Source organism: Hyla sarda, chromosome 3 (assembly GCF_029499605.1).
Source record: "Hyla sarda isolate aHylSar1 chromosome 3, aHylSar1.hap1, whole genome shotgun sequence".
Lineage (NCBI taxonomy): Eukaryota > Metazoa > Chordata > Amphibia > Anura > Hylidae > Hyla > Hyla sarda.
The window spans coordinates 111007243-111021505 of NC_079191.1; the positions used below are offsets into that span (position 1 = coordinate 111007243).

General features: G+C 40.0%; 1 protein-coding gene across 2 annotated transcripts in view; it reads left to right on the top strand.

Moving 5' to 3' along the window:
- The first annotated feature begins 3686 nt into the window (after positions 1-3686).
- The window catches only part of AGTR1 (angiotensin II receptor type 1), a 74859-nt gene continuing 64282 nt past the window's right edge, over positions 3687-14263 (top strand). For both annotated transcript variants that reach the window (XM_056564836.1, XM_056564834.1), the window contains exons 1-2: positions 3687-3873; positions 3950-3982. The gene's annotated coding sequence lies outside the window, so the exon portion shown is untranslated. The remainder of the gene's footprint in view (positions 3874-3949; positions 3983-14263) is intronic.

Consider the following 14263-nt stretch of genomic DNA (forward strand, 5'->3'; position numbering starts at 1 on the left):
ATAAGTGTTGGTGTGGCACCATGTATCAGTCATTAGTGGGTGGAAATCCTGGCTGATCCATGCCTGGATTATCCTCACAAAGGTCAGTCTCTCCACATTTTTTGTGAACAGACAAGTTCTCCTTGGGGTTACTATGGCCCCCGCTGCACTAATCACCCGCTCTGATGGCACACAAATGGCCAGGCAGGACAGCTTTTTCAGGGTAAACTCTGCTAGTTGCGACCACAAATCAAGTTTGGCTGCCCAGAAGTCCAGCAGATCTTCAAGGTGTGTTGGCAGGGTCATGTCAAAGTATTCACACCACCTGCTGGTTCAGGTCCTGCTCCAGGTCTACCTGCTGCTGATGAGTTGCTTCACTATGCAGGTGACGAAAACTACTCATCAGCGACTATAGACTCAGGCAGCTGCTGATGGAGCTGGTACTGCTCCTGCCACCCCACCCCTCCCCAGCAGCCATGGCAGTGGAAGGTGAGCGCAGAGGGCCCCTCCAGTCAGACCTGCGAGAGGATGGACAATGGCGCAGATAGTCATTGGCCAACTGACCACGTAGGATGTCTCTGTAGTAGGTCAGTTTGTCCTCCCTCTCAGTGGGTGTGAAAAAGGCCCCCATTTTGTGGTGGTAGTGAGGGTCCAATAAGTTGGAGAGCCAGAAGTCATCACGCTGCCGAATGGTGACAATTCGGTGGTCACTACGCAAGCAATTGAGCATGCATCATGCCATTTGTGCAAGTGACTCGGAGGGACTCCCTGCCTCCATCTCCATTGCATATTGCCACGGTGTGTTTGGGTCCTCTGTCTTGCCTTCTTCATAACCCTCTAGCTCCTCTAGCTGCTCCTCCTCTCCTGTCAGATGACTAGAAAAACTGCCCATCTCACGAAACCTAAACTGTGCTCCACTGTGCCCCTCCCTCTACTCCTCCAGTCCAGCCCCCACAGGGCTTATGTGGCCATGAGATGTAGGCATCACATCTCCAGTGCCCTGACCAACCATTTTTTAAAACATGTGTTGTAGTAGATGAAGCAGTGGAATGATGTTGTTCATCCCATAATCCTGACGACTGACTAATAATGTGGCTTCCTCAAATGGCCTGAGCAAACGGCAGGTGTCACGTATGAGCTGCCACTGGTTGACATTGAAGTTACACAGGGGGGTCCCCTTATCCGCTTGAATCATAAAGAAATCAATGATGGCTTTTCTCTGTTCGTATAGTCGATCCAACATATGGAGGGTGGAATTCAGTGTGGAAATGTTGCAAATCAGACTATGTTGGGGGATACCATTTTGACGCTCCAGCTCAAGGAGGGTGTGCTTTGCGGTGTACAAGTGGCTGAAGTGCATGCAAAGTTTCCTTCCCATTGTTAGGATGTTTCGCAGATAGTGGAAACACCTTAGGAACCACTTAACAACCAGATTGAACATGTGTGCCATGCAGGGCGCATGTCTCAGGCTTCCTTATCACAGTGCAGACAAGATGTTCTTCCCATTGTCAGTCACCATGGTTCCCATTTCCATTTTTCGTGGAGTAAGCCATGATTCGATTTCTTGATTAATTACTTTTAGCAGTTCTTCCCCTGCGTGATTCCATCAGTCCTGCTGCGACTCTGCTGTGACCTCTGCCTGATGAATTTAAGCCTCTGCCACTCCTCTCTGCACGTCCTGGCACCTCTCTGCCTGACATACTTAGTGTGCATATGAGGGGAGTAAAATACGCTCCACTACTCTTAAAACAGTATTTGTCTACAACACCAGCAGGTGTGTACTTTTGGCTGGCCTTTCACAGTATTTCGGCCCTTAAGACTTTAACAGAAACAAAATAGTACACCACTTAGATGTACATATGTGGTATGCACTTATGAGGAGAGGACAATCTGCTTCAATATGCTTAACACAGTATTTGTTTACAACATCAGCAGGTGTGTACTTTTGGCTGGCCTTTCACAGTATCTAGGCTCTTAAGACTTTAACAGGAAAAAAAATTGTACACCACATAGATGTACGTATGTGGTATGCACTTATTAGGGGAGGACAATGCGCTCCACTACACTTAAAACAGTATTTGTCTACAACAATAGCAGCAGGTGTGTACTTTTGGCTGGCCTTTCACAGTATCTTGGCCCTTAAGACTTTAACAGTAACAAAATGATTCCCCACTTAGATGTACGCACAGGTTACACTTAAAGGGGTACTCTACAAAAAAATCACCTTTTTTTTTTTAAATCAACTGGTGCCAGAAAGTTAAACAGGTTTGTAAATTACTACTATTAAAAAAACGTAATTCTCCCAATACGTATCAGCTGCTGTCATGATCCTCAGGAAGTTCTTTTCTTTTTGAATTTAATTTCTGTCTTACCACGGTGCTCTCTGCTGACACCTCTGTCCATTTTAGGAAGTGTCCAGAGTAGGAAAGGTTTTCTATGAGGATTTGCTCCTACTCTGGACAGTTCCTAAAATGGACAGAGGTGTCAGCAGAGAGCTCTGTGGTCAGACAGAAAGGAAATTCAAATAGAAAAGAACTTCCTGTGGATCATAACAGCAGATGATAAGTACTGGAAGGATTACAATTTTTTTAATTTAATTTACAAATCTGTTTAACTTTCTGGCACCAGTTGATAAAAAAAAAAAAAAAATCTTCCAGTGGCGTACCCCTTTAATAGAGGACAAAATACTTTTAGTACTCTGCTCACCCTAACTGGCTGGCTACTATTAGCTGTTCAGTTGTTGTACACACCAGTGCTGCAGCACACAGTCGCTCTGTACTACACCCAAAATTGCACTTTCTCTCTTAATCTCACTCCCTTCCCTATCAGTGCTTCTAGGCTGGATTTGGGCATGAGGTGAATTGCTGCTGTAAAAAAGCTTTTCTGTGCTACACACTGCTCTCTGTCCTTCTCTGCAATAGAACGCTGATGTGAATGGGAGGTGAATCGCTGTTGTAAAATTGCTTTTCTGTGCAACACACTCTGCTCTCTGTCCCTCTCTCTCTCTGCAATAGAACACTGATGTGACCTTGAGGTGAATCGCTGCTGTAAAAATGCATTTCTGTGCAACACACAGCACCGTCTATCTCTCTCTCTCTCTCTCTCTCTCTCTCTCTCTCTCTCTCTCTCTCTCTCTCTCTCTACAATTAAAGGCTGAAGTTACTGGCCGCAAGATGGCTGCTGATTTTATAGGGCTGTGACATCACAGGGGTGACTGGCTGCTGATAGGCTGCATGCTGCATGTGATTCAGGGTCATCCCACCGACCCAAGGATTCCTTGCCCCATGTACTGACATGTGGATCTGCCATTTTAGATGCCCTGGAGCCTGGACCACACTAAATGAAGTTTAATAAAGCGATTTGCGCAATCAAATCACGGCGATATTTGCATTCGTGGCAAATCAAATTTTTCCTGAAATTCGTAACGAATTCGGATTCATTAGATTCGATTCGCTCATCCCTAATGACAAGAATAAAAAAAAAATCAAAACATATTGCAAACTTTAATTTTCTATTTCCTTTTTGGGTAAAAACTTGCTAAAATCTTTATTTTAAAAAAATGTGCACTAAGAATACTATGTCAATTTAGTTTCTGAGCAGAATCTGCCACATGTCTTGTGTTTCCTGTGAAGGCACAACGATGTGTATGCCTTTAAATGTTTGTTCATCCTGTGTTTTCCTAGACAGTGTAAGATGAGATCAGCAGAGGCGTGCCTTGCCTCTGATGTAAAGGATAAGGCAGAAATCTGCTCTAACTGCTTTACAGCTGGGAGTGAATGACCACAAAATTAATTCCGCTCCCTTGAACATCACACATGCTATTCTCCCGGCTCTGTCACCTGGGCTTCCTTCTAGTTGTAGTTCTATACATGACTGCTGGATTCAGTTCTTGAGGTAAGTAGAGGACTGCTTACTATTTTACATCATGCTATATGAGAGTTTATTAGATACTGACTGACTTTTCTTATAGGTTGTCTGCTTGTATCCTCAAGCTGTTAAACAAGTAAGTGCTTCTTTTCTTATTCTCCTTCATTAACATTGCACACAGATGATACTTGTTTATAGTTCCTCTTTCAATTGAACTGTGCCTTACTTTGCCTTCTTTTGCGCAATATTGCATTCTATGCAATAAGACTTCTACAAGTAGTTCAGATGAGGATGAGTTATCTTGGTGATAAAGCTCTAATAACACACACAATGTAAACATTAATGATTCCATTTTACACATCAGATGCCATAAAAATGTTCAGCTTATGCTTTGCTGTAACACAGGATGCAATAAATAAAATGTGAAGTTAAAGTTTGCCACTGTACATCTGTATTTATGCTCACTGTTTTATATAAAGCGATAAGCGTTCCAGTTTACCGTTATACTGTGATAGCAATAAATCAAACAATAATTTCTCATCTAGTATTATTCACAGTTTCTTCCTCTTAACCACATGTAAATATTAGCATTAAGTGAGGGTCATATAAAACATTGAAGTCCCAGGTGCATTAGTAATAATATCCAAAGTGATTTTTACAGCAGGAAGGAATAATGCCATGAGCAATTGTACTTACCACTGTCTGTGATTTTCTTTCGCCAAGCCATTTTTTCCAAAGTTAAAGATAAAATATTTACAGGTACAATAATGGAACGCTTGGAATATTGACACATCTCAATACTCAACTGTTAGGTTGCTTGAGTAACATATTTATCATTATGTACATTATGTATGTAAATACTTGCATTCCATATGAAATTACATTTCTGGAATATCGTTTCTTGGAAATTGTTCATAAATGTTATTTCATAGAGAATGTCGCTCTGCAATAAACAGATATGTCAGGAGAGCTGCCTGTTCTTCTTAAAACCGGCGATGATAATCTGACATTTGAAATAGTAGATATTACATATTACTGGATTATTATCCTTACTATATTCTTGAAAGGAGCTTCAAATCTCTTCAAGCCATTCTCTAAAAGAAAAGTATATAAGACAGACTGCTAATAATATTAACAAAAAATATAAATGTTTTATTTTTTTTGTAAGAAACTGGAAGTATGTGAGATTAAGTAGGGAGCTGACATTTATGTATACCTAATGCAAAGCAATTATTTACAATAGATACTGTATGCTTAGTCTCCCATTACATTAGCATCTACATGTGCTGTACAGTATGTGGTCTTATTTCTTGTAATAAAATGACTGACAACAAAGTCTTCTGTCTATTCAGTAATAAACAGAAAATGGGCACTATTAGTCGCATTCCTCTAAGTACAATATTCCCAATTCGCCTTTGACATAAATAGAGAACATCTGTTGCAGCACAGTTGCTGAGTTAAATGTTCCCTTAAATAAACATTGTAACACATTGTATATTACATTCTTAATGATTCTAGATACACATTCACACTGCTAACTGTCCCCAGCTTGAGGGCTTATCTGTACTGAAGAGGATTGTGCAAATATATTTATAAATCATAGATAATGTTAATTGTTAATTCATCTTTTCTATTAGAGAAACCCTGGTTTAAAACACTTTACACCATGTGATTATTTATTTGGGAATCTTTTAGAACTCCCTAGTGAATCACTTTCTACATGTGCTGTTTGCCAGGCAATGGACCAACAAAGTGTAACAGACTCTGGCAGGTGATGTTGCTCAATCTCAATACTCCATTGGAGACAAGCATTCTCATTCAATTAAAGGACTATTGGTGTTTATTGATCATAGCATTCAGGTATATATTGGGATTAAGTGGCACAGAGCTAAATGCTACCTAGCCAGATACATATATAGTGGGGATCAAAAGTTTGGGCACCATAGGTAAAAATTTGTATTACTGTGCATAAAGAAGCCAAGGAAAGATGGAAAAATCTCCAAAAGGCATCAAATTACAGATTAGACATTCTTATATGTCAACAAAAGTTAGATTTTATTTCCATCATTTACACTTTCAAAATAACGGAAAACCAAAAAAAATAAAAAACAATTTGGGCACCCAGCAGAATTTATAGCAGTATAAAGTGCTCAGAATATATTGCATGCTTGACTGCAAAATCCCTCCAGAAAGATCTGGTAGACACTGGAGTTGTGGTACACTATTGCACTATAAAGAGATACTTGTACAAATATGGTCTTCATGAATGAGTCAGCTTTTTGTAGCCAGCCAAGTGTCTTTCAATTTTTGTTTGAGGTATCTTTGCCCATTCTTCCTTACAAAAGTCTTCCAGTTCTTTGAGATTTCTGGGCTGTCTGTCACGCACTGCTCTTTTAAGGTCTATCCATAGATTTTCAATTATGTTGAGGTCAGGAGATTGTGAAGGCCATTGCAAAACCTCCAGTTTACATGTCTTGATGTAATCCCCCGTGGAATTCGAGGTGTGTTCAGGATTATTATCCATTTGTAGAAGCCATCCTCTCTTTAAATTCTGCTTTTTCACAGATGGCATCAAGTTAGCATCCAAAATTTGATGAAATGTTATTGATTCCATTTTTCCTTCTACTCGTGAAATGTTCCCTGTGCCACTGGCTGCAATACAACCCCAAAGCATGATTGGTCCACCCCCATGCTTAACAGTTGGACAGAGGTTCTTTTCATTAAATTCTGTTCCCCTTCTTTAACTTTAACCTCATCGGTCCACAGAACTTGTTTCCAAAATGCATCAAGATTTTTGTTGTGAGGATGTAGAAGTGGTTTTCTTCTGCTGACTCTTCCATGAAGACCATATTTGTACAAGTATCTCTTTATAGTGCAATAGTGTACCACAACTCCAGTGTCTGCCAGATCTTTCTGGAGGGTTGTGCAGTCAAGCATGCACTATATTCTGAGCACTTTATACTGCTATAAATTCTGCAGGGTGCCCCAATTTTTTTTTTGTTTTCAAAGTGTAAATTATAAAATCTAACTTTTGTTGACATATTATAAGAATGTCTAATCTGTAATTTGATGCCTTTTGGAGATTTTTCCATCTTTCCGTGGCTTCTTTATGCATATTAATAATTTTTTTTTTTACCTGGGATGCACAACTTTTGATCCCCACTGTGTATATATATATATATATATATATATATATAGATAGATAGATAGATAGATAGATATATATATATATATATATATATATATATATATATATATAGATATTCATGCAGTTTTTCATTCCACCCACCATTAGCCCAGCAGGTCTTTGTATCTGTTTAGGTTTGTGCGGTGTAAAACATAGCACTAGCACTTCCGCTCCCAGCACCCATTGATAAAAAAAAAAGATAATTCCCGATTGGGCAGTGAAGTACATTTTTTGGGTTATATTTATTCTTATCAAGGGACTCTGACTTCTTTTACAACTACTTTTGGTTCCTAAGTCCTATAATTATGTCTAATTTAGGAATACAACTTTGTATAAAATACAGTACTCCTTTGCTTTCAACTTGTCAGTCTCAAGTTGTTGCAAAACTACAACTTCCATCATATTCTTACCACCTTCGGGTTCCAGGCATGATATCAGTGGTAGTTTAGCAAAAGCTGCAGAGTCATAGATTGGGGAACCCTGCATTACTTGTTTATGCACAACGTATATAAACATTTTCCTTCCTTCTGATTAGTAAATAAACATCAGATATTTCACGTTTATTCTATAAACAGTAGCACATTCATTCCTGGTATGGCCAATGATTGCTTTTTTTTTCCTGAAGATGAGTTTGTGAAAGATGGAAGTTTTCCAAAACAAACGGAGCATCTATATTAATGGCGAGTGGGTGTATAACAAATTAGAGTGTGGAATGCTGATTTTCACATGCCTGCCTGCAAATGTATCTGAAAGCGGAAACTAAAGTTTAAATTCACATACACATCTCCGCATCTATTTGGAGTGATATTTTTAAGTGATGGACAAGATAATATGTAAAATTTAAACTACAAGTTGTTGAGTAACACATTGTTTGATCAGTTTTGTGCAGCTCTCCTCTGGAGAGAGATTACAGAGAGCTTTTATGAAGTGACTGCTTGAGAATGTTTCCTGCATAGTGATACAGAGAACACCATGTTTATTTAATATGAAATATTTCTGTCTGTGTTAATAAACACCATAAAATAAATGACCCTTAAAGTCACATTCCATAATATATAATAAGCAAAATAAGTCACATGAAAACAGAAGATATTAGATGTTTGTTTATCAATGTAGGAAATGTTTTATCAACAGAAATCAGCTAAATGTTCTTTTACGATTTGTATAATATTGAAGCCAAGATCAGGAATTTCAGCATTACCTCTTCTTTGCTGACTAGCTTGACAGCATACACGATGCACAGATTAGTCTGCATTTTAGTGGTGAGGTCTTGTCAACTCAGATGACACATTGACCCATATGTATCAGTCTGTCCAAGACAACTGTCTAGTTTTGTCCATAACAACCAATCATGGCTCAGCTTTCATATCTTCACCAGCTGTGGTAAAATTAGATGAGATTGGTTGCTGGGGGAAAAATGTGGGCATTTTTGTGCAATATTTTTTAGGTTTTTGTTACTGAATTAAATGTTCATAGCATCACCCACAAGATGATGTAACTTTGTGGCATTACTGCAAAGTTCCCAATCCATGAAATCATCCCCGGTCTGTGATGTCCCCCCCCCCCCCCCCTATCCCAAGCTCGTGGAGTATATCGCCTTCACACATAGAAATCATCCCCAGTCTGTGATGTCCCCCACCCCCTTATCCCCAGCCCGTGCAGTATGTCCCCCTCACACATAGAAATCATCCCCAGTACATGATGTCCCCCCTTATCCCCAGCCTGTGCAGTATGTCCCCTTCACAAATAGAAATCATTCCCAGTCTGTTATGTCCCCCCCTTATCCCTAGCCTGTGCAGTATGTACCCCTTCACACATAGAAATCCTCCCCAGTCTGTGATGTCCCCCCTTATCCCCAGCCTGTGCAGTATGTCCCCGTTCACACATAGAAATCATCCCCAGTCTGTGATGTCCCCCCCTTATCCCCAGCCTGTGCAATATGTCCCCCTTAACACATAGAAATCATCCCCAGTCTGTGATGCCCCCCCCTTATCCCCGGCCCGTGCAGTATGCCCCCTTCACGCATAGAAATAATCCCCAGTCTGTGATGCCCCCCCCTTATCCCCAGCCCGTGCAGTATGCCCCCTTCACGCATAGAAATAATCCCCAGTCTGTGATGCCCCCACCCTTATCCCTAGCCCATGCAGTATGTCCCCTTCACACATAGAAATCATTAGGCAGGGAGATGAGGAGCCGTGTACCTCCTCTCTCCCCTGCTCTGCCTTCTGTCTGCCATGCAGACCTACATCCTCCGGGAGGGGGAGATGAGGGGGTGTGGCTTGGGACGTGGCTTGGGGCGTGGCTTAATTCTTTCGTGCAGACCTGCGTCCTCAGCTCTGACTGTGCTCCCCCAACTCTAGCTTTGGAAACCTTCGGAGAGCTGAGGGGAGGAGCAATCGCAAGTCTGCATGGGTCGCATGGCGGACTATGGCCGCATGCCCACAGAGGGGGCTCGGCGTGCCACCTGTGGCACACGTGCCATAAGTTCGCCATCACTGACCTAGCATTCTCCCTGCATTCACTTCTGTTCTATGACATTGTCTGCCTACCTTTAAGTCCTTTAAAATAATGACCTGTGAATCCCTTTCCTCAGAAACTGAGGTAATGACTGTATTAAAAACCTATCCCTCTCAGGAGTAGTGTTGCTCACGAATATTCGCAATGCAAATTTTATTCGCGAATATCGCATATTGGCGAATTAGCGAATATAGCACTATATATTCGCAATTACGAATATTAGGGGTTTTTTTGTTTTTTTTTTCACAGTACACATCACAGTGATCATCCCTCTCTGCTTCCAGCTTGTGTGGTCTAAAGAAGGCTGTAATACTACTGTGTGAGACCGCCGGGCAAATTTTGTATATGCGAAAATCTGCATATGCGAATTTCACATATGCGAAAATAAATTGCGAATATTACGAATATGCGAGTTTAGCGAATATATGACAAATATTCGTCCATATATTTGCAAAATATCGCGAATTCGAATATGACCTATGCCGCTCAACACTACTCAGGAGGCACACATTTTTCCACACTACTCTCTGGAGGTTCAGAAACAGCACCAAAATACCCTGAAGCCAAGAGACATCTACAAAACAATTCTGTGGTCAGTCCGCTAAACTCAGGCTGGTGCATAACAGTACTGTGGTCTTACCTGTCCAACCCGTAAAAGTGTCTCCTGGATTGAAATAAAAAGTCTGTTTGTCTAACATGCTTGTATTGCATAATTGTCTCACTTCTCAATTTACTTGTTAAGAGGTGATGTATTTCTTATTTGTTTTCTGCTTGACTACTGTATATCATCGCTTATTTCTGCCATGTTTCCTTAAAGATGTGTTATTCTAAAGGGGAGAGTTGGGCACTTTGCATTTCTGCCGGTCCTGCTCTATTATTTCTTACATTTGGTCTAAGGTTCTGGAGTTTATGGTCTGTTTACTTTTGGAGGTAGAGAACCTAGTGCCATCTGTGGTGCTGAGGTATTAAATAGGGTATCAGCTGTATTACTGTATGTCAAAAACACCATTCTTCTAAATTGAAAGCACCCAAAGATGCCTGCATTGTATGGGTTGCTTACGGATTTTAACTTTGCCCTTCCCTATTTTAAGTTCACTTAAGAGACAAGAGAATTCCCTGTTGAATTCAACAAAATTTGGGACACCTGGATTTCTAACCACCATACAGTATCCCAACTTTAATGAGTCATTGTTAGGGACAGTGTTGGGAAGGTATGGCTTTTTTTCCCTTCTTTCTCTTCTCTCCTTGCTGCTGTGCTCATAATACACCCTTTTTTATTTTATTATTTGTACCTGGAAATGTATTTTTCTCCTGGTTCGTTTTTCTTTGATTTTCTAGTTTTGGTTTGTTGATGCATCCTCCAGCGTATCACTACTACATAACACCACCACCACCTACTCTCTGTACCCCACCTGCTTGTGGACTGATCCCTTTTTACTGATGGGGCTTCTTATCTATTACTGTTGTCATTGATAATTTGGTGTGTGTGCATTATATTTTTGTAATAAACATCACTTTAAGAAAATGTAGGATGAGGCCAGAGGCATAGCTTGTAGCTTCTGGGCCCTGATGCAAAATCTGCAACAGGGCCCAAATATGCCCGTTATAATACTAGACTCGTATAGGGCAGATGTGCTTACGGGCCACCTTAGGCACCATGGCCCCAGTGAGACTGCTACCTCTGCTATCTCTATGGAGGAGATTTATGTGTTTGCTGATGAAGCGGTTTTCCGTGAAACGCGTTGCATTGTGGGTAATAAACCTTTCTTACCTCACCAGAGTTCCATACGCCCTGCTTGATCCTGATTGTCTTGGAGGTCCTTTTGTGTTTGCTGTATATCCCAGGAGAGGCTGCTGGATCCATGATCTACTGATCACTTACATGCTTTTCCATTGTTGTACTTGGTCCAGTACAACCACCGAGGGTGAGCTCTTCTAATTTGTGTTCATCTTTATAGGAACCTACATTATCACACTATGGAGCTCTTTCCTTTGTTTTAGCTGTTTTCTATTTTATGACAGCTGAAATCCATTTATCAGAAACTTGTTACCACTTTAACATGTAGGTTCACTTTAGCTTTTGGTTTCACATGTATTATTACAAAAAAGAACAGAACAGTAAAGAAAAGAAAAACAGAACAGAACAGTAGAATTTGAAAGTAATTGTGTTTCACACTGTATACAGCAAACACAAGTGGGGTTATTCTGTATAGTTATTTAATATGTCCAAACATGGTATCAACGTTCCATGTTGGCTGTGAACAAGAGCAAATGACATTTACTAGAAAAAAAACTTTGGCCAGCTCAATAACCCCCTAGGACTTTAATGCTCCATAAAAAGTTTAAAAACCGCTCTTTATAATAGTGCTGGGAATTAAATTATTTTGTTGCTGAAGCTATTGTATGGCACATGACCATAAGATTCTTGAATTAAAACAAACACCAAGCAGGATTCAAAGGCATTCTGTTGGCTTCTGGTACTGGCCTGGACAAACAATAATAAACTACAAACAATAATAAGCTCCAAAACACAAACTATAACACCTCACTGGGAGTTCTCTTGCACAGTCTAAAGGCCAACCAGACTGTACTGAAAAAAGAGCACACATTCTCATCATAAATAAATAAATAAACATATAAATAAATAAATAAAGCTATATGATAGCTATCAGTGTCACACCGCTAATTCATTTAACTGTATTTAAAAAGAATGTAAAAATTGACAAAACGAATTGAAAAACCATAACAGAAACATGAAGCCACAAAGCTGCCTTAATGTTATCAGGGCCTGAGAGCTATACCATGAGACATAAAGCAGTACATAGATAATGGGCTGTAATAGCAAACTCTGGCGCTATAATGTATTTAGTGAAACAATTAGTTTGGTTTTCACTTGAATAAAAAGGCGTATTCTGAGTGGCAATTATCCTGTGATCTGGTGTATATGATTCTACGTGTAGACTATACACACATTAGTCATCCTATAACCAATATATCAAGTACTTATTAAATATCACCCCCTGCAGTTGATAAGCCAAGGGTCAAATTTTTCCTGCATATGACAGAATCAATTTTAATGATACTTTAATGTTGTTAGTAGGTCTAGTTTACAGCATGAAAAAACAAATCCATTACTGTAGAACAAGAGTATTGTTACAGCTTACAAATACTATCCCAGTCACATACTGTAAATACGGTAGGTTAAAGGCTGTGAAAGCAGTTAATACCACATGAGGATTTTGTTTTACAGTTGAACAATAATGCTGTGAAGTTATATTGGGCTACTAACATTACTAGAAATTTGCACAATGCATGCCTAACACTTTTAGTTCTGACCATGTACAGTAAAGACGATTAAATACACCGTACATTTTCTTAAAATAAGCTTTCTTAGTACACAGTGTTGAATAAACATGTAAAATAGTGTCAGGAGGGCAGTATCTTAGGCCCCATTCACAAGGCGGAATTTCCGAGTGGAATCCGTCCAAAAATTCCACAAAGAACTTTTGTTGCAGCAGACTCCCATTGTTTTTAATGAGAATATGCGTCACCATGCACAATTTCATGCTGGAAATATCTGGTGTGGAAGTTTAAATTCTGTCCTCCTAAGAAAGAATTGACATGTTGTCAATTCCTTCTGCGGGTTCTATTTGGAAATACGATGCTATGTTCTGCCAACACCTGTAGCCTGTGGAATGTCCACCCGGAGATTTTCTGGGCAGACATTCTGCCGTGTAAATAGGAGTTTTATTTGGACAAAAGTATTGGGACACCTACACATTACACCTATAGGAGCTTTTAGAAAATCCTATTCTAAATCTATAGGCATTAATTTTGAGATGCTTCCCCCCCCCCCTTCAGTTACAACAGCTTGCACTCTTCTGGGAAGAATTTCTACAAGATTTTGGAGGTGTCTGTGGACTTTTTGCATGGTCAGACACTAATGTTAGATGAGCAAGGGTGTAGTCATGTTTGACAAGAAAGGGGTTTACTCCAAACTATTTCAGTAAAGTTGGAAGTATACAACTGTACATAATAGATTGGTAAGCTGAAGCATTAAAAAGGTTTCCTGGAAAAATGTATTGTTAGTTAGGAAACTTGACCAAAATGTCCCCACTTACTTCATAGTCCAGAAAAAGCATAAAGCAGCACCCCAGCGATCCAATAGCAAATGTGGCAGTGGTATTTTTGTATATACTGGATGAGTAAATAAATACCACCTTTTGCTATTGGGCCTCTGGAGTGCCGTTTTTTTCTGAAGTATATATATATATATATATATATATATATATATATGTGAACAATGTCAGAGAGGGAGCTAGGCACTGTGTTTCCCTATCTGGGCATTCAGCTCTTGAGCAGGAAATAATACAGTCCCTTGGTGCTCAGGTGCGGTGCAAGCGTGAAGATCCGTGACTAAAATGCAAAACAATGTGGAAAGAAAATGCTGCGACTCACCACCTTGTTGCTTGTCTTAATTACCATGTAGACATCTTACAACCGGTATGTAGACATCGGGCTGTGCTGGGGGGAAGAGAGGAACGTGTGGACGGTGCGGGGATGTTCCAAGACGACCAGCTAGTTTCAAATGATGCTTCTTCCGGTCTTGGTCAGGAACAGGTGTGGGGTGATTAAATACCCAAGTTCCAATACTGGGCGGGGTAAATTTGCTTTTAGCAAAAACGGACAATGTGAATAAAACACATACAAAAA